The sequence below is a fragment of the Ammospiza nelsoni genome, chromosome 11 (assembly GCF_027579445.1).
Source record: "Ammospiza nelsoni isolate bAmmNel1 chromosome 11, bAmmNel1.pri, whole genome shotgun sequence".
NCBI classification, from domain to species: domain Eukaryota; kingdom Metazoa; phylum Chordata; class Aves; order Passeriformes; family Passerellidae; genus Ammospiza; species Ammospiza nelsoni.
Window position 1 is genome coordinate 2,077,012 of NC_080643.1, and position 15,330 is coordinate 2,092,341.

At 45.0% G+C, this 15,330-nt stretch overlaps 1 protein-coding gene across 1 annotated transcript in view; it reads right to left on the reverse strand.

The window, feature by feature from the left end:
- The window catches only part of LOC132078237 (contactin-4), a 241,624-nt gene extending 226,694 nt beyond the window's left edge, over positions 1–14,930 (reverse strand). The window contains exons 1-2 of the mRNA XM_059480279.1: positions 14,907–14,930; positions 3,918–3,962 (exon numbers count right to left, since the gene is read on the reverse strand). The gene's annotated coding sequence lies outside the window, so the exon portion shown is untranslated. The remainder of the gene's footprint in view (positions 1–3,917; positions 3,963–14,906) is intronic.
- Between the last annotated feature and the right edge of the window lie 400 nt (positions 14,931–15,330).

The following is a 15,330-nucleotide window of genomic DNA, read 5'->3' on the forward strand; positions in this document are numbered from 1 at the left end:
GTTAGCAACCTTGAAAAGGCTGGGAAATGGCAATTTGCACACACAAACACAAGATTGAGAGCTCCCATCATAACCTGCCTCATCAATCACCAGCTGCAGTGGCTTTAGCAGGACTATTTCCAGAGTATATTAAACTTCACCACATCTTAACCTTCTTGTAAGGCCACAATAATCTCTTTTATAATATCAAACAAGTGCAGAAGGGCAGGCTCGCTTTGTGCCAAAGTATGCCTTGTGTCAGATTTCAGATTTAACAGCCTTGTTGCCTTCCCAGACGTTCCTTGGTGTCATTTCAGCCCCATATTCCCACTCAGGGAGCACAGGCAACACTTCTCACACGTATTCTGAAAGGAAATGCTCTGAAATGCTGGAATGAGGCACATCCCTTGAGCTATCACCTGGTAATTACCTGTGCTTTCAAAATCTCTTTGCAAGGAAAAGATCTGGTCAGGCACTTAACTGAACTCAAATTTATCCTAAGTTTTGTCCAAGTATTTATCATGATGTTAGGGTAAAAAGTCAAGTCATGAGGACTCCATCCTAAGTATTACTCAAGTTAAATAAAAAAAAAAAAAAAACAAAACAAATACTCCAAATCTCAAGCAAAATGCAGACTCTGCAATAACAAATTACCATCAGGCTTGTATCAAAAAGCTGCCATTTCACTCCACTGCAAAGTCAGGATTCTCTCTCCCAGCCCATCCTCTAAAAACACAAATTACCCTAAAATTTTGATGATTTAGTTTCATCAAATTACTTCAGAACAACTGACTCTGCTTTAATTTTTGGGGTTTTTTGGGTGGCGCGAGGAACCCAAGTGATAAGGGCAGAAGGAAGCAGCCAAGGAAAGGGATGGCAGAGAGGCACAGAAGGTGAAGAGCAGGAGAAGGGAATCAGGCTGGAAGCAGGAGATAATGAGGAGGAAAAGAAAGGACACAGCAGATTTTCAGGGGATTAGGAAGAGTAGGAGGATGTGGTGGCAGACACATCTGACAGTGAGGAGCCAGGGAAGGAGGACAATTCAGGATCCTGGGAAGCAGAAGGATGCCTGGAGATCACAAACAACCCTGGTCTTTGAAGGAGGGATCTAAAATTTGCATGTTGGAGGCAGTTCAGTGTCCATCCAAGCAATCCTCTCCCACACTGACCTCCAGCCCTTCCAGCTGAGCCAAGAGCTGCCAGACACAAAATCACACAAACAGTCACACACCAGGCAAATGGGAAGCTGCCCATGGACAAAACCAGTCCCAATCTTGTCAAACCATGCCCAAAACCCAGACTCTGCCCACCAGAATATCCTTTTTCAGAGCATTCAGTTTTAGGCCATTTCTCCAGCACAACTGTGCATTGTCTGCTGGTAATAATTCTAATTAAATTTACACTCTGAGCCTGGTTGTGGGATACAAAGCCCAGATGCTGCAAACTGTAAGAGGACTGCTGGCCTGTCACTGTTTTAATTAGCTTGACAGGTAATCAAGTAGAATTTTGTAATTCTACCACTGCAAATCACAAATGTTTCCTTTCAAGTCCCTTCTCCTGGAGCCACTTTGGTCAAGCACAGGCAGTTTTGAGCCACAAGACCAGAAGGAAAACTCGAACTTGGCTTCTTCAGGGCCTGGCTTTGACTCAGCAAGGCTCATGTGCTGCTGAGGAGCGTGGGAGAGAAACTCCTTCCCTCCCCCAGAGATGAAATATGTATAAAAGCCGAATCTGCAGTCCCCAAATGTGGCATTTTGTCAAGTACAGCAGAGTGTGTGACCACTTTTCCCTAAACACCACACTGTGCTTGTTCCTTGAGGGCACAGCCCTGGATCCCAAGGCCGCTGGGGCAGGGGCAGGCCTTGGGCACACAGAATTCACTTTTTGGGGTATCTCAGCAGCTTGGGTGACATTGCTGTTCCCACTCCCCACACAAGAACCAAATTCTGCCTTGTGGGGCCATTCCCAGACCCAAACACCCCACAGGGCACTGCTGACTTTCTAATGGCTCACATTCACCAAGGGCTTCCCCACATCAGCTTTTATTTCAAACACCCCTTCACTCCCAGTGCCACTGATGCCTTTTGGGCTACCTAAAAACAGAGGCCAGACAGAATTAAGGGAATAAAAAGCTGTTCTATTTATTGAAGGGCCAAATTTTGGGCAGACACCCAAAAATGGATGACGGGTCAGGGTTTGCACACTTTTATAAGTTTGGTCCATTTGCACATTGGGGTTAATCTGCCAATTCCAGCTGCAGGTAATGAAGTCATTGACCCCAAGTTTGCTCCCCCAACTCCCTTTTGTTCCCATCTCTGGGCCCTGAGGCAGTGAGGTGCCCTTGATTGCCAGGCCTGCAGAGGAATTGTTGTGTCTGCCCCAAATGGGAAAGCAGCAGCTCACACTGAGTGTGGGGTTTGGAGTTACACACTAAAGAACCACAGGGTTACAGATATATGAAAATAGAAAAGCTGAAATCCTGAGGCATCCCCAGAATGGAAGCACTGAACCCAAATTCCAGTCACATCCTCACTAATGAGGAGTGTTTACCCAAGAGTTGAAGGCTCTGTAAACAGAAAGCAATTTCCATCCTCCTGGCTGGGCTGGTGTCAGCATTTGCAAACCATTACCAGCGTGCCCAGAACTGTCTGCTCCAGTCCTCCACACTCCCTATCAAACTGGCATTTAAGGATTTGGAATGCAGAACACAAGGCTGCAGCCTAAAAATAATATCCTGAGATTTGATCCTGCACTTCTTATTCAGGCTCAATTAATCAAGGTTGCCTAACTCTTCAGAAGTACTTTTCATCAGCAGATTGAAAACACTTCCCACATGAAATGGGGATCAGCGTCTCCTTTTTACTGTGGGGAACCTGAAAATGAGATTTCACCTGGGAAGGAGCTCTGAGGCTAATTTAGGAGTACTGTCCAAAGGGATGAGGAGTCCATTATTCAAAGTTATCTTTTATATTAAGAAATAAGCTTTTCCTTTCAGACCACTAGAAAGACTAGAAAGTGATCTATCACAGGATTTATCATGCTGTCTCTGAAAACCTCACACCAAGAGAGCCCATTCCAAAAGAGCCAGGCTGAATGAGAGTATTTACTTGATCTCCATCTTCAGTTTTCACTGTGAACACCCCCCAGGATTAAGGAGAAACTCCCAAGAATTAAGAAATTAAATATTTTTGTCAGAAACCATCTGCAGTCTCTCCGAACAGACACAGTAATAACATCTAAAACTAAGACAACATTCATTTTTCAAATAACTGTAAGCTCTGAAAACATCTTGTTCTCCTTTGGAAACAACATCATTCAGAGTTAAAAGCATGTTGGAAAAAACCCCCTCCAGATAATTTCAGGGTCTGTAGAACAAAACTCACCTCTCCACTAACAAGATTGATTCCCTTTGACATTCAAACTGAGAGGCCATTAAGAAAATTTCAGTTTCAGAAACACCACAGGTTTTTTTGACTAATTCAATTGCAGAGTCAATCATTCAATGATTAATTAAACACCAATTTTGAAAATCTCTTGACAAGAACAATAGGAGCCTAACCAGAGAAAAAACCCTCTGAAACATTATTGATAACAAGATATCAATATCCCTTTGAGAAAGAGTCACTCTACAGCTTCCATACATCCTGTTAAATATATATAATTTATAATTTACCATTTACAATAATAGTTGAAAGCAAATTGTTCCATAAACCTTCCAATGTAGAATTACATAAATGCAACATATACACGTAAACGCAGATCTATAAATTCTTTTAGAAAGGGAAATCAAAACTTCCTGCAAGGACACAGAGAGACTCCAGGACAAATTCTTTAAAACACATACAACACAAAGGAGATTCTGACATTCAATGCAATGATGTTAAGAATAAAGAGAAATTAACAACAAAACATCAGAATTAGGATTAAACAGTTCTTACCTTCTCCAGTGCATGATATGTAGCCTTCAGTCAGATTTCCAATACCTGAAAGAAGAAAATCAAATGGAATGTTGGTTATGCTGATATTTTAAGACACTAAATTAATTCTTGCTATTGTCAATTTGTTTTGCAGGCAGAGAGGCTGTCTTGGATGACTTTTATTTATTTGCTGTTTTCAAAGTGCCACGATACAACAGCAGGAACCTGCTCAGGTCCTTTTGCACTGCTTGATTCCACTGCTCCCCTCAATCCATGAGGTTTCTTCTCCAAAACCCCCAGGCCCTGCCCTAGGGTTCAACCTGTCCATGTGCGACTCAAACCTTCATTTTTCCACCTCTGACTTCACTAAAGGCTGAAACTCTTCCACTGATAACTCAGCTGACAACAAACCACCCTAAATCCCACAGAAAGAGGCTGAAGCAGAGCCATTTCCCATTAGATCATCCAAAACACATGCTAATAAAATTTGAAAAATATAAGAAAAAAACCAGGAAACTTATCCAACACATGATTTAAACCTAAAGCTTCACATGTTTGGTAGTTAGGTATGGGTCACACAGAGAACAGATGGCAAATGGAGATGGTGTTTATGAAACTAGAATTCAGTGGGCACCAGAAATGCAGCAGAAATCATATATTGTAAGGAAATATGAGCTTTTTTTTACACTATCAACACATCCCAGATAGGAGAGGCAGAAAAAGAAGTTTGACATTTTGCCTGAAGATAAGCACCCATTTCCTGGGTTGTAGCTTAAATTCCAATTTGATATGAGGAAGTCTCAGCCAGAGGAGAGCCCTGCTCCTGTAATGGGGTTGCTACTGAAGTCCCTGAGAATTAAATATTGAGAAGAAATTCCTCCCTGTGAGGGTGGGCAGGGGCTGGGATGGAATTCCCAGAGCAGCTGGGGCTGCCCCTGGATCCCTGGAGGTGTCCCAGGCCAGGTTGGACACTGGGGCTTGAAGCCCCTGGTGTCCCTGCCATGGCAGGGGTGGCACTGCATGGGATTTAAAATCCCTTCCAACCCAAACCTGTCTGGGACTTTATGGATCTAAAAGCTGCTACACCGCATTCTGTACTGGGGAATTGTACCCCTGGCAGCCTAAAGGGATATTTTGCCTTCATTCACCGTGGATGCACCACTCCCACCCACCAGCAGCTTTCAGCAAGGACCTGGCTGACACCTCCCAGCCAGAGAGCTCCACTCATGGCCCAGCAGCTGGCACAGCTCAATTTTCCATCTGGATTATTGGAATTCAGGACATCCCTGTGGCTGTCCTGGAGTGCCAGGGGGCTCAGAGACCCCAGCACACAGCCCAAGACACCTGTGACTATGACCCATGGAAAAAAATTACCAACCTTCTATCAGGATCTGCAAGCCACGAAAGTAGAATAATAATCAGTTTGTCACAGGGTGAAAAAATAGATTTTGGGGGTTTTTAGAATGGGGGTTCAGGAGGCAAGATGGAGGCCAAGAAGAAGAATCTGGCCATGTCCAGCCTATCTTCTGCTGTGATGGTGGCACTTTTACATTGGTTTAGAGTAGAAGCTCACTGTCTGACATAGGTGATAGGTATTGGGAAGTGATTGTAAATATTGTACACATAGGTTTTAGTATAAAAAGATAACGCTGCCCTGGGGGAGGCAGAGTGCCTCTGACTGTCCTGCTGAGTGGACCTTGACTGGACAGGAGTAGGAATTTTATAGATAAGATACAATAAAGAACCTTGAGACCGAGAAATGAAGAGCTCTGACTCCTTCAACCACTGGGCTGGGAAAAGAGATTCTCTAACACATCTCAAAGTCACTGTGAGCAGCTAAAGCCCCAAGACTGGATTTCCTGGAGGGAAGAGCTCCTGAGCTGGGAGGGGAACAGGTGGGATTCAGCTCCAGCCCTGGGTCTGGGAAAGCTTTCCCACGAGGAGCAGGCTGGAGGCAGGCAGAGCCAGATGGAGCCCACCGAAGTGAGCACAGCGCCGCAGAGAGCGGGGAAATATTTGACATTCAGAGCTTTGCTAATTAGACGTGGAGAAGAAACGAAAGGTTTCGTACCAATCAAAATATTACTCTGTTTACTCTAACTGTTCAACTTATCACTTCACTCAGGCAAAGTTTGGGAGAACAACTTGCACAAGTTAAGCAACGCTCCACCACCAACGTCGCTGTGTATTTTTAGACGCTACAAAGCCCTGGCTGCTGAAAACAAAGCAAAAAACCCCCAAAACTCTGCAGTTTTGGCTCAGCCAAGCCTGGTCTGCTCAGTACAGTGAGATTTGGAGCCCACCAGGCTCCCAGACACCCCTGAACCCCGTGGGCATGCACAAGAGGTGTCTCACAGAACACCTGCACAGCAACCCCCAGAGCTGCACCTCACCACGCTTTGGGCTTTTGTTTCTCCATCCCTCTCATGCCTGTGTGCAGAACCGAGCTCGGGTGGCTTTTTTTGGAGCTGACGTGGGAGACTGTGGATGAAATCTTGGTTCTTCTCTGCCCCCACACCCCCAGCCAGTGCAGCTACTACAAAGCTCATGATGCTTTCTCCTGCTGGAGCTGCTCGCCTTGGGTGGAGCACAAAGCTCATCGCCCATCTGCCCATCCAGCACTTTGGATACTTCATCATTTTGGGCTGGAAGGAGCAGGTGACTGGTAGAAAAACACCTAAATTCTGATTCTGTCTGCTTAGCAGCTCCAGCCAGCAGCACACAACCACTCAAACCCTTCAGAAACTGCAGGTTCCAACAACAGGAACACTCCTAGGGACAATTTCTTGGAACACTCTGCCTTGGCAGAGAGATGCTGACTCAGACCAGGGAGGAGGCACATTGAGAATATTCTGTTTTCAGCACAGGATTTCATCCTGCAGGAATTGCAGATAGTCCTGACAAAACCTGCAGATCTGGTGCTCAGGTAGTGACCTGGCAGTGCTGGGTTGATGCTTGAGCTCCTCTCAAAGGGCTTTTCCCACCTTTAAAATTCTGTGTTGGAGATGGTGATTAAATTAATTGTACATCATCCTCAGCAGCAGCACTGGTTGGAAAACCTACAGCTTTTCAATAATATTCTGCCCAAACATCAGCAGTGCCCAAGCAATTTTGCTAAATAATAAAGAAACCTCCCCTAGCCTGGAGGGTTTGGCCAGGAATTCAAACCCACACCTTCATCCCAGGTGAAAAACAACCTGGAACAGGAACTGGGGGGCACAGACTGTGCTCCCTCCCTCAGGTGACACTATGGAAGACAGCACACTAAAATCTGAATTTAGCACGTTCAGTATTTTCTGCATCCCTTGTCAACAGAAGGCTTTGAAAAAACCCCTTCAGAACACGGAGAGGAAGTTTTCTCCAAAGGAAAAGGCAACAACACTTTTAGTGCAGCTCCCCAGCCACCACTGCAGTCGTTCTTGAAGCTGTAACTTCCAAAAAAAACCCCAGAACAAACTCAGTTTTGTGCAAGCCTCATTTCATGTAAAGGAACAGCACATCCTTCAAGAGGGGGAAAAAAAACGACTTAAGGAGAGAAAATAAAAATAGAGAGGATTCATTTCGCAGTAATACTGTGTATTTGCACAGAAAAAAAATCCACTTTTTGTGTGGAGGCAGTTCTTTGGGAGCTGGCAAGAGGGAGCACCGATGAGTGCTGCAGAAGTGCTGATCTCTCAGCTGCTGCCAGCAGAAATCCATGCATTACCCTGAGTTTCTATTGACACAAACTCGTGCACAGGGGGCGGAAAGCAGCACTCCCAGAGAAACCTGAGGGGCTTTTTCTACCTGGAGGATTTTTAGCATCATCTGCAGATCCTGCCATTACTAATGCATCCTTCCTCACAGCAGCTGGAGCCCAGGCTGCAGGAAGGAAAGGGTGATGGGGCTTCCCTGGGGGAGGAAACCAAGCCTGGCCCAGGACTGGGACATTACTGAGCACCAGGCTGGGATTCCTCACCCCAAAATTCTCCCTTCCTCACTGCAAGTACACAACAACTCATTTTATTTTAATTTTTTTCCTGTCCCTGGCTCTGTTGTGGGTTTAGGTTTATGGAATCAGCATCCTCTGGCACTGTTTTGCATCATCTGCCAAACCACAGACTTGTCCTATCTTCCAAACCCTGTTTTAAGATTAAATAAAACTGAGATTTCGCATCTCTGCCTCATTCCAGTCTCAAACGAGACACTCCAGAAGCCCTCAGACTGCAGATTTGTCTTTATCTCAAGCCCCCTGTACACTGTAAAGAGATTTTCCTGCTCCTGTTTTCTAACATGACCTTCCAAACAATATACCTCAGTAAGGCTAAAGGAACATGGGAACCAAAATTTTGAGGACTAAGGGCTCATTAATAAATGCTAATAAATAATCCAGTGCACCTGAAGCTGCTCTTGCTTCTCTTCATTTCCACCAGCCCCAGGAGGAAAGCTGCTCTGTTCCACCCCTATTCCTGCTCCAAGAGGACATTCCCAGCACAAAATCCGTGCCCAGGCAGCTCTGCCCCAATCCTGCCTGTGCTGCTTCCCCAAACAAAGCCAGAGGATGTGAACTCTGAATTTCCACCACCTGGATCAGCATCACCCCCAGCCCTTCCTCCTGCTCGCCCATTTCAGCGCTGGATTGATTGTGGGAGCTTAAAGGAGCAGACAGAGTTTTCTGGAGCTGAAATATAAATCCCACGTGCAGAGGCATTTCCTGTGCATTTAAACACTGTTTAGTGAGTCAGCCAAAATCATTCTGCAAGTGTCATCCATCTCCTGGAGGAAAAGCCTCAGCAGCCTAATCCAGCACAGCTCTCCCAGGGACTGAGGGCTTCCACTCCCCAGCAAAATCCTGTCAGAACACAGAGCTCATGTGATTTGTTCTAACTAAAAAAAAAAAATGCAAAAAATTATATTTCAAACTCTTATTTGGTCTCATCAAGTGGAATTGAGAGTTACAATTTTATATTGGGTTTTCAGGCTTTACAATTCCATTTGTTGGCTGTCATTTGCTTCACAAGTGAACAGAACACTGAGATTTCTCTGATAATCTCTCCAAACAATTGTAGTGCCTATATTTATTATCAATATGCAGCCATGCAGGTCAAAGGGATTCACCAGCTGATTCCTAAATTGAACTTGTAAGATGCACAATCCTTAAAATTCTCTCTACTGCTTAAAATGGGATTTTCTGTTCCATCAAAAAAAAAAAACTTTACTAACTGTAAAAAAACTTTCAATGACTGCACAGAGCAGAAGCTCCTGTTTGAAGGATGCTCTCCCAAAGCTGTTTTCCCACAGGGATTCATGTGGAGAGCCCACGGATCAGGAAAAAGCCCAGGAGAACTCCAGGAGCAGCACTCAGGAGGGGATGATGTGTTCATCACCTTCCTACTTGAAATGCAAAGTAATGACACAAATTAAATTGGTTTTCCTTGTCTGAGTGATGCCTCTGTCTCCCCAAAGTGCTGATTAAGAGATCCTCCTCTCATCTGCATGGAGCCCATCACCTCCCCAGAGGTTACTGCAGCTGAACCTGCCAGGCCTTGGTGACACACAGGGACAATCCTGAAACACCTGAACCTGCCAGGCCTTGGTAACACAAAGGGACAATCCTGACACACCTGAACCTGCCAGGACAATCCTGACACACCTGAACCTGCCAGGCTTTGGTGACACAAAGGGACAATCCTGAAACACCTGAACCTGCCAGGCCTTGGTGACACACAGGGACAATCCTGACACACCTGAACCTGCCAGGCCTTGGTGACACAAAGGGACAATTCTGACACACCTGAACCTGCCAGGCCTTGGTAACACAAAGGGACAATCCTGACACACCTGAACCTGCCAGGACAATCCTGAAACACCTGAACCTGCCAGGCTTTGGTGACACAAAGGGACAATCCTGACACAGCTGAACCTGCCAGGACAATCCTGACACAGCTGAACCTGCCAGGCTTTGGTGACACAAAGGGACAATCCTGACACAGGCACAGTTTGGGCTTGAGGCTTTTCCCCACCCACATGAAACATCTTCATTTCACTCTCCAAGCAGCACAAGGAGATGAGTGTGCCAGCTCTCTTAAGGAAATAGCCACATTTCAGTCACCATCACCATAAACTGCAGGTAATAATATTAGGTAATAATCAATACCGAAATTAGGTAATAATCCTAATTTTAATGAGGTGTCAGCAGAGCTGCTCTAAAGCTGTACAAGCCCCAGCTTCACTCCCTGTCCTCAGGAGCTCAGGCTGTGTGAGCTCCCCAAGCTCATGCTCTGAGACAATCCCACCACAGCTCAACAAAAACTGATGGGATCTTGTAAAACTTCTGGATTTCTGCACTTTCTACTGGGCCAAAGTCTGTCTTCAGAGCAGGAGAGCCCAATGTCACATCCTGGCATGAGAGTTCAGCACAACTCAGCCAGCTACACCTGCCAGGGCACCACCAGCTCCCCTTCGTTCCTCATTCCCATCACTCAATTGTATTCAATGTTTTCTTGCTGGGATTGCAGTGCCAGAAGCAAAACTTGGGAGTGATCAGAAACCTCTCTAATCACCTGCAACCAATTACAAAGCACCAGACAGCAAAGGTCACGGATAAAAAACCAAATCAGGCACTGAGTAATGAATGTCTACGCCACACAGCATAATCAGCAGCCCTGAGAGTTCATTTCCCAGGTTTGACCATTGGTTTTTATCTGAGGTGACAACTCGGTGCTTATTTACCCAGGTAAGGTGTGCATCCACAGCCCCCTGATTGCTGCAAACAGAGGCATTAAATATTTCCTGCTACTCCAGCATTTCCAGCTTGGAGCAGAACCATCTCCCAGCACTCAGCAGTGAGGTTTTTATGACCTTCTGTGGTGAGGAATCATCTTGTGCAGGGAGATGAGATGGATGCACGCCCACAGCCTCTCCTCGCTGGCGCTACAGCTCCATCACCATTAAATTGTTTGTTTTGCTCCTTCTTAATTTGTTCCTTGTCCTTGCAAACCCCAAGACATTTCAGATCGCCCACACCCTCCCTCAGCACCGTGTTCTCCAGAAAAACAAGGGCTCCTGCCTTCCAAGCTGCTGCCTTTGAAGAATTGCTGAGAAGCTGCACAAGTAGGTCAGGCAGTGCAGAGGCACAGGGGAGGCTACAGAGGGGTTTGGGGTTTCTTGTGGCCACATCAGGCCCAAAAATGACATTTCCAGGTGCTCACCCCTGTTCTTTCATGTGGAAAAAGCAACAGGGTGAGTAAGAGATGTAAGTTTATGTTGCTCTGTTCCAGCAGCATGGATCAAAGCTGGATGAGCAGAGGTGTCACAGACATCTTTTATGGAAAATTCTTCCCTTAGGATTTTTCCTCCTGAGAAGCTGAGAGGCCTCAGGAACAAAATGTAAACAATGGTTATCTGCTGCTGTGGAATGCAACAGGTGCATCTGTCATTGGTCTCATGTGGTTGTTTCTAATTAATGGCCAATCACAGTCAGCTGGCTCAGACTCTCAGAGTTCAGGAGCTTTTGTTATCACTCCATTCCTTCCTTTCTGTTCAAGCCTTCTGATGAAATCCTTTATTTTAATATAGTTTTATATAATATATATCACAAAATAATAAATCAGCCTTCTGAAGCATGAAGTCAGATCCTCATCTCTTCCCTCATCCTGAGACCCCTGTGAACACCACCACACAGAGGTGTGACAATGAAAACACCAAAAAATGAAAATCAAAGCTTGAAATTCTGGGGAGAAAGTCCCAAAGATTTTCAGGTTCTCAGAATAACCTGGGGGTGTTTGGGGTGGGAGGCATGGGGCCAGCTGAGCCTGCTCACCCCAACAGTGCCTCAACACAAGCAGAATTTCCCTTTATTTGAATTTTATTTTTTCAACCCATCATCTAGAGAACAAAAGGGTGGAGCTGAAGTTCCACTGATGTATTCCTATTTATTAATGCCCTGAAAACCAGCAGAGCCACATAAACTCTGCTCCTGCTCGTGGGGTCTCACCAAGAGCCCTGGACACAGCCAGGAGAAGAAATGTCCCACTGGAAAGGCAGTGAAGAGCCAAGAAAACCTCAACTCCAACTTAAACCTTATTTAAAAAAAAAAATCAGAATTGCAACCAAACAGAACTGTAGCATTACCAATTTTTAAGACAATTATTTAGCAAGTCCTGGATGCCACTAAGGAAAGCTGGAAAAAAGCCACTTTGGCATCAAGAGCCAGCTGGAAAAGGTGATAAAATCCAAGATTTTGAGAGCAGGAAAATCATACATGAACTACCAAAAATATCAATATTTTCCCCTTATTCAGCTTCTGGAAGCAGTGAGCACAAAGCAAAGCAAGTAAGAGTAATAAAATTGACATGGCATCAGCAAAACCTCCCAAAAACCTTCCCAAAGCAGGAGAATGTCAATAGTGACTGGGGTACAATAAACCTCCCTTCCCTGCAAAAAGCATCCAGGATGTCTTGGGCACAGCAATTCCATCACTAATCAGCAATCCATGCTAGGAAATTGTGTCTCAGTCAAATAATTTTTCCAGAGGACTCATAAAACACCCCAAAATATTGAAAAAGTGGCAATAAAATACAACCTTTCCTAAGGTAAGTTCCTTCTGAATTATGGATTATAAATGAAGTCATTGAGACATCCAAAAATCTCATTATTTAGGAGCAACTGACAGCAACTAAATGTGAGTTCAAGCCTTACAAGGAGGAACAAACCCAGAAAAGAAGATTTTTTTTTTTTTCTGTTCTTTCCACCAACCCATCTGAAATAAACCATAAAGGTGGAAGATGGGACTGTCCCCCATGTGTGACAAGTGCAAGCAGCACATCAAGACAAAAAAATCCCAATTTATTTCATTTAGCACCATCTATTAAATGCACAAATCACATAATTTTACAAAAAAAAAATAAAATAGACAAATCCTGAACAATGAGTCTAAAATACTTTCAAAACACTCACTAAAGCCAAAAGATTCTAGTGAAGGCCATGTGTATTGATCCCCCACTACCAACATACAGTTAATATTAATGAAAAGTAAATTTAGAATTATAATATTTAGAGTATTATAGTATTATAAACTGTAAAATCAGAGGAGCTTCAATTGCTCCCTTCAGATTTTTTCCTAATTTAACTCATATTGTCCTCCTGAATTTCCACAGAAACACTGAAATACCACAAGGATTTTTTTTTTTTTGTCCTGCAGGAAGTTCCCTCCCTTCAATTCCCACTCTATTTATTCCCTCAGAGTCAGTAGGTTATGAATGGGGAAAAGGAAAAAAATGAAGAAAAATCTGTGTTGGGATGTGATCTGTCCACACGGAGAGGCACAGCCTGCACCCCAGTGATGCTGAGCCCTTCCCAGACCAAGTTCAGCTCCCAGCCCTGATATCTGTCAAAACAGACCAGGTCTGCAGCAGTCAGTTACATGGGCAGCTTTTCCCCCCTCCTCTCCCTCCAGGAGTTCAATTATTGCAGCAGCATCATGAAAAAGCAGGATTATTTTCAGGAAAAATGACAGAAAAAGTAAGAGAAATACAATAACCACAGGATTTGCCAGACCCAGCAGATCCCTGCCCCTCCTGAAAGGGTTAAACCCAACATCCCCATCTCCACAGGCATCATCCTGTCAATGTGCTGAATTATTTAGCAGGCAGAAGTTTGACTTGAGGTTTTTCTCCAGTCCCCAACAGCACGGAGCCAGCACAACCTGGGATGAGGCTGCCCAGGGATTCAGCCACACCAAGTTCCATTTGTGACCATTTTGTGCCTGTTCTGATGAGCAAACCCCAAATTTTCCCCAACAGAGTATTTACACATCTGTGGAAAAGCACTGAAAACTCGAATTTGATCACTTCTGCACCAAGTTAAGGATGTTGCTCAGTCCCCAGAGGATTTGGTCACTTCTGCACCAAATTAAGGATGTTGCTCAGTCCCCAAAGGATTTGGTCACTTCTGCACCAAGTTAAGGATGTTGCTCAGTCCCCAGAGGATTTGGTCACTTCTGCACCAAATTAAGGATGTTGCTCAATCCCCAAAGGATTTGGTCACTTCTGCACCAAATTAAGGATGTTGCTCAGTCCCCAGAGGATTTGGTCATCTCTGCACAAGTTAAGGATGTTGCTCATGGTTTAGGTTGGGCCACCTCCAAGTAGAAGAGTGAGGGAATTCTTTTGGGAAAAGCTCCTGGCTCATCATGCCCAGAGCTCTGAGCAATGGATCACGTCACAGGGAAATGGCCCCGGTGTCTAAAAGAAGTTGTTACTTAAGAAAAATAAACTGCTCCTTTTTCTTTTCAGTGTTCTTTTCATAAGCTTAATAAAATGCAAATAAATATAAATACATAAATATATGGAATAGAATGGAAGGAATTAACCAGTAAATGCAACAGAAGGGAGATACAGGAACAACACACAAAGCAAAAGCTCCAGTGAAAAACACTAAAACTGTGTAATACAGGGTAAATCTTCTTTATGTACAGCTTCTACAGCCCAGCCACGGAAAACACCTCATTGTACTTCTGTAGTTTGATCAGGAGTTCACTAAAATGTCCTCCAAGGTCCTGACCAGCTTTAAAACTCAGCTGACCACCACGGGCTGCTCATGGTTTGCACATAAATCCTAAAGCAGCTCCCACTTAGCCAGACCCAGCTCCGAGATGGTTCTCAAGACAAAATAATCCTTTTTATTTCCAACCATGACAAAACCAGCAGATATTAGAGACACCTTTCTGGGGGCAGCAGCACACAAAGATGTTCCACTGGAGCCTCACTTTCAAGAAACCAAAGCATTTTCTAAATAATAACATCAGTTTTAGCAAGGCAGGTAAAGCACAGGCGGTATCAGGATAAGGAAAATAAAGTTCTGAGAAACAGAGCTCACCAGAGACACAAATAAAACCACAGAGGCTAAAAACACCCTCTGAACAATTGCCCAGCTCCAATCCTCAGAAAGATGCTCCCTTCAAGCAAAATTCTCCCTCCTCCACCTTCCTCAATGCCCCAAAGCCCCCCCAGAGAGCTCCCCCTGACTCACCAAGGCTGGCACAGATCCTGGGAATCTGTTCTGCTCCACCCCAGGGCTCAGCCCAACGGAGTTTGGGGTTTTCCACCAGCACCTCCTATAAGGAGCTCCTGCAGCCCCTCCCCTGCCCAGGTGGGTGTCAGCCCCCCCAGCCCTGCCCACTGCACCATCCACACCCCACAGCACCTGGCTGGGAGTGCTGGCACTGGGAAATGCTCCACCAGGAGGAAAACGAGTGGAAATGTGGCACTGCTGGCTGGGGTGGGACAGGAGAGCTGCCCCCTCAGCTCCAAGGAGAGGAGCCCATGGCACCACAGACTGCACAAGCCTGGCAGTGCCATGCAGCAATGAGCAGTGAAAATCTCTTGTTAGATCAGAGGGAAAATCCTCTTAAACTCAGGGTCTCAGGTGAAGCAAAGCAAAGCCCCTCCTAACC